The sequence below is a fragment of the Dipteris shenzhenensis genome, chromosome 25 (genome assembly GCF_047967505.1).
Source record: "Dipteris shenzhenensis isolate YYH24624 ecotype China chromosome 25, Dip_SZ_1.0, whole genome shotgun sequence".
Taxonomy (NCBI): Eukaryota; Viridiplantae; Streptophyta; class Polypodiopsida; order Gleicheniales; family Dipteridaceae; genus Dipteris; species Dipteris shenzhenensis.
This window is the reverse complement of record NC_141620.1, coordinates 4689098-4699079: the sequence shown is the minus strand read 5'-3', so window position 1 is coordinate 4699079 and position 9982 is coordinate 4689098. Positions and strand designations below refer to the sequence as shown.

The 9982-nt window shown below is 40.1% G+C and overlaps 1 pseudogene; it reads left to right on the top strand.

The window, feature by feature from the left end:
• The first annotated feature begins 729 nt into the window (after positions 1-729).
• On the top strand, positions 730-2452 carry LOC147885339 (putative L-type lectin-domain containing receptor kinase S.7; annotated as a pseudogene).
• The last annotated feature ends 7530 nt before the right edge of the window (positions 2453-9982 follow it).

Genomic DNA, 9982 nt, shown 5'->3' with positions numbered 1-9982 from the left:
TGAACTCTCATGGTATACATACATTTCCCAAGGTGAACCCCATACCTTTGGTCTTTAGAAGTTAGACTTCAATGGTCACTAGTGACTTAGTCTTTAGGATGTTCATATCTCCTAGGATCCTATCATCTTGTGTTATTGGGCATATTAATATAGTATAAGCAATATTCATATTACAAAAAAAATTCCCAAAAAGTTACACTTCTCTAGAAGCCTATCTTTTTGTGAGAAGGGCAAATGTTAAAACTGGCCTTCTATAGAAGGCCCTAATTTTTCTTTCAATTCTCTTGAAAGGCAAATGAGCTTAATAAGGGTGCCTCAACTTGCAAAAATAAACCTTGAATTATTGTTATTATAATTACTAGAATTATCGTTATTATTTGCCAAGCCACAATCACACCTAGCATGATAGATTTTAGTAGTGTGGAATACTTTGCATGCCACCAAGTTCTCATACTTATGGACAAGGACTCTTAATACATTTGAGTAGTAGAGTATAATAGTTTTTCCATCATCTTCTAAGAAGTATCGACCTTAACAGACAAATTAGAAAGATGAAAAACTATGGTTAGTATCACTAGGTAGTCAAACTTATGCTGAAAGCTAGTGGAATTGTAGGTCCCAAAACATAAATCACTCAACCCAAATGCCCATGTTTCATGTTGCATATTAGGAGCTTATGAAACTTTTTAAGTATAAAACACCATTTTGTATATTAACCTTTAATTCCTTATGGATACCCATATCTCTCCCAATCTCAATGATTCAAGCGCTAGCCATATCGGAATCGATGTCAATAGCTTGGTTTCCATAGCTGTTGCCGACACAAATCGATGGTCTGATCCGCTTTACTTGTATAACAACAGCACTTTCACGGCTTGGATCAATTACGACGCCTCCGCTAGCTTCATCCAGGTTTGGATGACCAAGTACTCCACCTCACAAGAGCGTCCCGCGTCATCACTTCTGTCGAAGACATGTAATCTGTGCGCAGTTTTTGAGAAGTATATGTATGTTGGCATCTCGGCGGCCACAGATCGGGATGGATATAGGGAATGGCACGTTCTCTACGCTTGGAGTTTCTCTACGTCATCGAATTCGTGCGTTTTTTGCGGCTGGAAATTGGGGGTGGTTCTTAGTGTTGGCATATTTTCCGTGGCTGCTTGCATCATGATGGTCTACATAATAATTTGGTATCGCAAGGTCAAACGGCGCAGTCGAAGTAACGAGCCCGACATTGATTCTTCTGTTCCTCGCTATTCCTACCGAGAATTACGCAGAGCCACTCATGGGTTTATTAAAGACCGCCTGCTGGGTTCCGGCGCATTCAGCGATGTTTACAAAGGTACGTTGCTCGGCTCCGACAGATCCACCGTGGCAGTGAAGAGATTGAAGGACGACTTTGGAAAAGATCCTGCCTTCCCTGCCGAGATCAGAATCATCAGCAGCATCAGCCATCGCAATTTGCTACGGCTGCGAGGATGGTGCTATAAGAGGGGTAAAGCGCTGCTGGTGCATGATTATATGCCCAACGGCAGCCTAGACAGGCATATCTTCGGCCACAAAGAAGGCGCCATGGATCTGTCAAGCAACACGAGGTTGAACATCCTCTTGGGGGTAGCGGCTGCGCTGGACTATTTGCACGAAGGGTTGGGGGAGTGCGTGCTACACAGGGACGTGAAAGCAGCTAACGTATTACTGAACGCAGATCTGGAGTCACTGTTGGGCGATTTCGGGCTGGCACGCTTCATCGCCCACGACAAATTGTCACGATGACGGTTGCAGGGACGCCGGGGTATGTTGCTCCGGAGGTTTTCTTCACCGGAAAAGCCACACATCGAGCAGATGTCTACAGTTTCGGAATTCTAGCACTAGAGGTGGCATCATTCGTTCGACGAAATCGTGCGCGACCTTGAGGTCGAGTGCCCGGTACGTGTGCGGGCGACGGATACTCGATTATGATCCACAACCTCAGGAGATGAATCTTTTGGAATGGGTATGGCGGCTCCATCAGAGCAACAGGTTACTGGACGCCATAGATATTCCAAAGATGCAGGAAGCCATAGCCACAGATACGATGCAAGAATGCAGGTGGAGATCTGTATTCCATGTAGGACTTTTATGCTGCCATCCGATGCCTGAAGCTCGACCTAGAATGCGAGTAGTACACGAGGTACTGACCGAATCAAGGATCTTACCAATAGCCACGACTCGCCCCAGTTTTTCTTATACAAATCCAGTATCTTCGTCTGCAATAGGCACTTCTCGTTCTGGGGCTTTCACGCACACGTCCACCATCTCTACAGTGCAAGGTTCTTCCTCTTCTACCGACTGGTCTGATCGCTCTGCCTTAGGACGTTCTTCATCGTTTGTGAAACTAGATTCAACCTCCGGGCTTGTGGAATTGCGCTTAACTTGGGAGTCCACAGGACAGCCAAGCCCACTTTGCCTCTGAGAATCAGTTACCTCGAAAGGATCTCGTTCTCTCGGCAACTTCAAACTCCATCTCCACCAAAAAGAACCCATCGCCCAAGCGCTGAAACAATGGAGCGTCACTTAAAACCCAGATTGTTTTGAACCAGCTCTCGAATTCCCATCTGGACGGGACCTTGAAGGGGAAGAAGAGATACAATGCTCTGGAGTCCAGTCGAACCCAATAATCTTTAACCACTCCAAGCGGGAGCTCAAGCACATGCCCTAACTTTCGTGCGACTTCATAGTCTCCTTTGCGAGCTTCTTTTCTTTTCTCCAGATCATCTTTAAGGAAGCCGATAACTTCTTCGTCCAAAAATACATGCGCCTTGCCTTGGGCCCTTCATTCAAAGAAGGGTTCCGTTTTTGGAACCAACTCTCCACCGAAAGGCGACGCAGATCCACGAGGGAAGTCCTCTACATGTGGCGAGAGATGCAAGCTGTTTTAGCATGTTGCATGCAGGACTGTGGGGTACTCTACTGAATCACATCTAGGAAGAACTCCGAGTCACCACCTTCAGTAGTAGGTCCTTCACTCGCAGTCAGTGAAAGGTTGGCAGAAGTGCTCTGTCTTCCAGATTCGTTTCTGACTTCACGGTGATCCTCTCTTCTCAAGGCGGGGCCGGTGAAGGCTTGATGATCAATCTGCGCTTGCAGCCAGTCTTGCTCAAATTGCATGGTATAAATGGCACCTTCTAGCCTAGCGATGTGTGTCATTAGAGGGTCGAATTGCTTTGCAATCGAAAGACAGCTCAAATTCTTCTATAAATGCCTCTCAAGCAAGGTAGAAACAATATTCTAAATTGGAGGAAACGGTGTCATATGGCCAACGTGGATGTCAAAATCGACAGTTTCATGATATGGCAACCTATTTTTGAAGCAGAATCTATACAGGCCTCATGTGTGCGCTACAAATTCATGCTTGTCTACAGGCGTATTCAGCAACTCGAGATGATCACCAGGGCCGTCCACCTAAAGAACAGAGGTCACACCCAATGAGCTCATAGATCTGAAGATTTAACTGGCGAATCTTAAAACATTTCTTGCGATCTAAGCGTTATGTTGTAGGAGGTTCGTGAGGGAACGTGGGTTACCAAAACATTCAAGGTTGTTTCCTCGTAATGCCAAGATGCATCCCCTTTGATGACAATGAAAGAGAAGCAGACAGGATCAACATCGAATTCCACATTGTGAGAAAGGCATTCCTCTCTATCACGGTGATCCTCCCTACTCATGATGATTCTCCCTGCTCAAGGCGGGGCCGGTGAACCAAGAGGCTAGAGAGGGGTCCAAATCTATCTTGAAAAGATAGTGGTGGTGACCTTGGATCTCATAGTACACAGGTATTTGAAAGCGAAGTGCTTCTCTAACTCAATGTCTTATAGATCACATAGAGCGCAGTATGCCCTCACCTTGTCTAATCTCAATGCATAAACACAGAACTGCCCAATCAAAATCCACACTATTGCAATTAGTTTTTTGTATTAAAGAAATTATGTCGTATGTCTGCATTTCACTCAATTATTCAAACCTTCTTTGATCAATCAATCAAGCTTCTCGGTTAAAGTTCCTTGAATCTTTGATCAATCAATCAAGCTTCCTCTAATCAGAGAACTTCATTGAAGAGAAGCTTGATTTATCTCTTTTGCGATCATGCAGCGATGGACATTGAATAGTTTTTCGACACGAGGATTGATTTGGAATCGGATTGTATATGATGACTTTTTGGGGCTTATTGCAGATGAGATGAAGAATGGCTATACAAGGTTCATTATCCTTGGTACTACCGAGATTGGAAAGTCTTTGTTCTCTATAATATGGATGCTGCAGCTTGCAAAAGAGGGTCGCCAGGTAGTTAAAGCCTCATCGATTGTTGTTTATGAAGAACCCACTTTTCAGGTGATCTCTGCTATCTTGTTTGAGACGCCCATAATTTGTAATGGGAACTTTGGCTTTTGGCATGAGCCTAAGAAATCTTGCAAGCTTTATGCTAGACTGCAAGTCAAATCATTTAGCTCTAGGTATACATTTGTCAAGGTGGCTTTACTTTTTTTAGCCTTCACTAGTAGTGGCTCCAAAGTAGCTGTTCATCCATTCGAGGCAAGGGGAATTGAAATCTACGTAATGCTTTCTAACACGTGCAAGTATGTTTATGGTGCTATGCTATTTGCAATGGCTTAGAAAGTAGTGTGCCTTCACAAGAAATGTATTCATGAATAAAATTTGTTATTGCTTAGTTTGTTTCTATGCCAAACACAGGAGCTCTTCCAATCCATAGCAAAGCATGGTCATGTTCATTTCCTCAATTTTGAAAGTTAATTGCAAAGTAGTAGTCCTTGACTTGCCCAAAAAATATCCTATCTACCTTTAAGAGCTTTCTTAGTCCCTTTATACCATGATTGTAATAGAGTGCACAGAGGTGACAAGATCATCACTGACAGCTGATGCACTAGGATACCATCCACATTAGAACCTTATTGAGAATTGTGTAGTTTTTTTAATGCATCTAGCAAGGCTACCCAATTACTCTCCTTGGTTACAAACAAGGCCAGAGGACCCAATTGTCAGACCATTGCAAATACCTTTTTTGCAAATAATGTGAAGAAATTCTAACGTTTTCAAGCTCTTAATAACTAATATCTAATTTCAGGAGCAAGTCTAGAATTGGTTAATTCTTAACATCCCTCATGGCTATGGGTCTGCCATCGAGTTGTGCTTTTTGTATTCAAATCATGCTAAACTAGCAAATAAATGTATTAAATCCTTTATTGCCTTGAAAAAAAGATTTTAGATATGCAATGCAAAGTAGCCGTCTTTGTTAAAATTTCCCACTAAGAATACTTAGCATAAGTTCTTGCCTTGGTCACCCAAAGCAAAGTGTTGGATAGGTTAATTCCTCATCACAGCATTTATCTCTATATATACTCACTGGTTTTTTATTTTCACTGGGAGCAATTGCAAAAAACAGCTGAAGTTGCATGAAAATCTCATTTGCATCAACATACCCATGGACCAATGTGTCTATAAATGGGTCATTGGTTTCTTGTTGCTCCTCCAAGCTTGTGTATTCTTTGCCTGATTGGAAATGTGATTCTTCTTTATTTAGTAGAGTTTTCATCCAAAAATGAAAATGTGAAAGCCATAAGCATGAAATTCAGATGCTCTCTTGCTTATACGAAGGCATTCGTGACATGAGGCATTTCAATGAGCTGATGCAGCACTCTCATCACTAAATTTGGTTGAACATTGTTGCTTGTGTATGGAGTTTGGTATTCCAACTCTCTCTTAATTGCAATCCCAATGGTCATGCTATCATTTATCTGACCCAGTAGAATAGTTGGGACCTTTTCTAGATTGGTAGAAACATTTATAATATTTCTCTTTAACAAATAATGGCCAAAGGACAAGGGTTGATGTATCTAGGCAAATGTGGCCCGTAATGTGATTAGTCTTTCTTCTAGCTCCACAAGTACCTACACTTATTGGATCAGCTCATTCATTGTCATGTGCTTCAGTGATGCCGAAGTAGAGGCATCCTTGGTGAAGTTGGCATTTACAATATGAACATATAGCGTTGCCACACACCTTGACAAAACTGTCATCAATGTCCAAAGTTTCCACCAATAGTGTAGTGCTTTCTTCTATTATTGTTTTTGTTTGACATTTAAATAACAATCCCTCTCAGTAGCTAGAAGAATATGTGGGTGTGTACTGTCGATAAGAAAGTTTTTATGCACCTGCTACTGCATATTCATAGTTAACTACATCATGTAGCCCTAATTTTTGTAGCACATTATCAATTGTTTTGCTTGCAACCATCGCATAAAAGATTGCAAGTTCAAGCTTCTAGCTTTTATCTCTCCCTTCCCCTCTCCCATTTTTGCAACACATCATCAGTTGCTTTGCTCACAGCCATAGTGGGAAATGTTGCAAGTTCAAACTTTTAGTTTTTATCCCCCCCTTTCCCTCTCTTGTCCCAAGTGATTTTGTTCTATGCTAAATAGATTGCCATGCCAAGAACCATACCATAAAGCTTCAATATAGTGAAAAAATCACAATAATTTCAGCTCTTGAATGCATAAACACATAGGATCGCTTCAAAAATTGTGATTTCAAGAAATTATTTCTTGAATTACCTGTACAATAGCTTCTTTCATCATATACATATTTGCAAAGTAGATTTTCTTTCCAAAGCGCATAGTTTTTAAAAAATGGTTCTATGAATAGCTTCTTTCATGGCATATAGATTTGTAAAGTATCTTTGCTTTGAAAATTGCAATTTGAAGAAATTGTTTTTTGGTTTAACTGAACAATGGTTTCTTTCATTGCATATAAATTTGCAAAGTAGCTTTTCTTTTCATAGCACATAGTTTTTCTCAGGCTTTCATATAGACATGGAAAATAGCTTTTTGAATTGGTCTACCAGTGGCTTTTCTTGGAGTATAGAGATTTGCAAAATATCTTTTATTTCTTTGGCTATGTATAGCTTTTTTAAAAATAGCTTTCTTGAATTACCTAAACAATAGCTTTTCTAGTAATACATGGTGCCATTCAATAATTATCATTGCCAATCAAGCAACAGCCTTGGAATTAGAGTGTTCTTCAGTGTCAATGTCTTGCAATGTGTCATCATTTTCAAAATTCTCCTGCGTAGGCAGTCAACAAGTTCCTAGATGTAAGCCTAAATTGCCCATCAACACATACAGAGTTAAGCCAATGATAGAACTCCCTTTCATTCTTGCTAAAATACTCATCAACAAAAGTATTTATCCCTAGCAAGGGAGATATCCAAGGGTCTTTCACATTCACCTGAACTATGATACCATTCCCCAATTTGATTGTTGCAGCCATACAATTGGCATTCTTTGGCTCCACTTGATAACCACAATGCATGCAGCTATAGGTATTCTTTCCTATTCTTTGCAAGCTTGTTTGCATTTGGAAATCGATCATGTAATAGAAAATTGATGAGTAGTTTGGATGAATGTTAGCTCACCACCACAGACTTGCAAGAAATAGAGTAATGTAGCAAGAAATGGTCTTGTGCAAAAGTCAAGCATAATTGAAGATTCATTAAATATTGGCAAGCACAAGACAAAACACTACTATACGCTTTTCACTTACAAATTTAGTGCTATTGCCTTGCCCCTAGTAGTACTAATAAGCCTGAGTGAGCCTTTGAATGGTAGGTGCATCGGTTACTGGAGTGGAAATTGAAAAGCTTGCAAACTGCACAATTGCTTCTTACTAATGTGTGCTTTCCAGTTGTTGCATTTTTTATCCCTTAAATAGTAGGCCAGCCATCATTCAATGTATTTAGCATCTCATTTTTTGAATGCTCATGATCTCCATAAAATGATAATTGTGCAAATAAAGAAGGAAGAAGGGACCAAAGGGAAAAAGAGAAAAAGGAAGAATCTCACACTAGTATTATCTCCCTCTATTGCTAAACGTCAACATCAGGGTTGCAAAAAATCTACTCATAATTGAGCAATAATCTATGTCTATGCCATTGGTAACTTTCAGATAATAGCTCGTGAATTTCTCATATTCATGTGTCCTGACACCTTCCAACACCACCACATCAATTGTACCAATAGGATATGCCTTGGTGCTTTAAAATAGCTCTGCAATTGATTTATTCTCAAAGAATGCCAATTTAAATTTGCACCTCAGCAATAATGTGATGACTGTGCTTCCTGTCACTTTCAATGTCGACCTTGAATCCTCTTTCTTCGTTTCATGCTTTTTAGTAGCAATCCAAAGTTTTTCAATCTATACACAGTTACTCAACGTGATTATTTTCTCATGCTTGACAATAACATATTTGTTAATTTGAAATGTAATTGTTGTAGGACTATCCCTATCTGTCAAATGTGCTCTTACAAACAAAACTTCCCTCAAGAAATATAAGTAAGAAGCCTAAATTTGACCACTCCACAAATGATGACCACTCCATTCAAACAAAGCTAATTATTGTTTATTGCATTTTCACATGCACACTCTAAATATTTATAACATCACACTTTACATATTAAGCACCCAAAAACTTTGTTCCATCAGCCCTTACAAACAAAAATTACCTCAAGGAATATAAGTAAGAAGCCTAAATCTAAAAGCCCAAGTTTGGCACATGGTCAATGGCGTTGAAACACTCTAGACATGTAATGAACAAAAAGGTTTTGAAAATGCACCAAATATCCTAGCTCTTGTACGAATAATTTATTAGGTATGACTTTGTCTAAAATCCCCACTTGACATCATCTCCTTGAAAGGCAAGCTCCTCCCTCAAAGGCAAGTGGTGTAGGTAAGGAAGGTCCTCCAACAAATATAGTGTTAGAACCAAAGCTGTGCAATGGCTACACTTAGCAAGAGGCCTCCGAATTGGAACCAATGCCATCTCTTTCCACTGAGGAAAAAAGGACAAATTAATACACAACAAGTTATCCCCAACTAGCCTCACATTGTCCCCCTTAAAGCAAAATCCATGCAAGCATTTCATGCAAAACTGTTCCCTTAATTTCACAATTCATTGCACCCAAGCAAACCAACTAGTACATTGCCACACACATGCAACCAATAAAAGGGCAATGCTAGTCCGAAGCCAAATAAATCTCCTACGCATAAAACTCGTGTGCAAGCCAATATTGCACAAACAAATTCTATGTCCATTCAAATCAAGAGACAATCTCAATAAAAGATTAATCCTAGATTTGTCTTCAACCTAGACTTGCTATAAAGAATGGATAATCATGCTCATATAAATATTTAAAGAATAGGAAAAGCCTAAACCTTATTGGAACTTACAAGGCTCACAAAACTGAGACAACTTAATACACCAAAAACATCAGTATTCCCAAGCACAAGGGACATACACCCAACAAATGTACTAGCACATGCAACCACCCCACCCGCCGCCCACACCCCCAACTCCCTTTTATGTGAAATCCTTCATGACAATTGCCCTTACTCTTATATCCCCAAAAAAAAGAAGAACAAATACAAAAATTTAATGTGCTTGTTGTGCACACCCAAATACAAAATTTTAATGTGCTTGTTGTGCACACCCATAGCCAAGCGTAAACACAACAAGCACACACCCACAATGCAAAGGCAAATGGCAAAACCCATGAAGCCCCCATCTACATAATCTATGTGGCTCAACATTTTTTATTTCCCACTCAACATTGATTTGAATCCATTGCCGGTATCACAATTGAAAAAAAGTCATTGTGGATAGAAAAGAAAAACAAGGGCCACTATAACAATTCCCTTTTCCCAAGTACAATGATGATTGCCAACACCAAAATACAATTGTTCACAAAGAAGAGACAACTCCCATGCATCATGCTATGATTTCCACAAACCTCCCCACTTCATCTAGTCTTTCCAATGTCCTTACAAAGCTTACAAACATATATGCCCAACTCCCCTAAATAGTTTGTGAATGTTCTCAAAAAAATGTTAAGTGTAAAACCACCCTCATAATTTGTCTTGCTAGGTAGGTCCATCC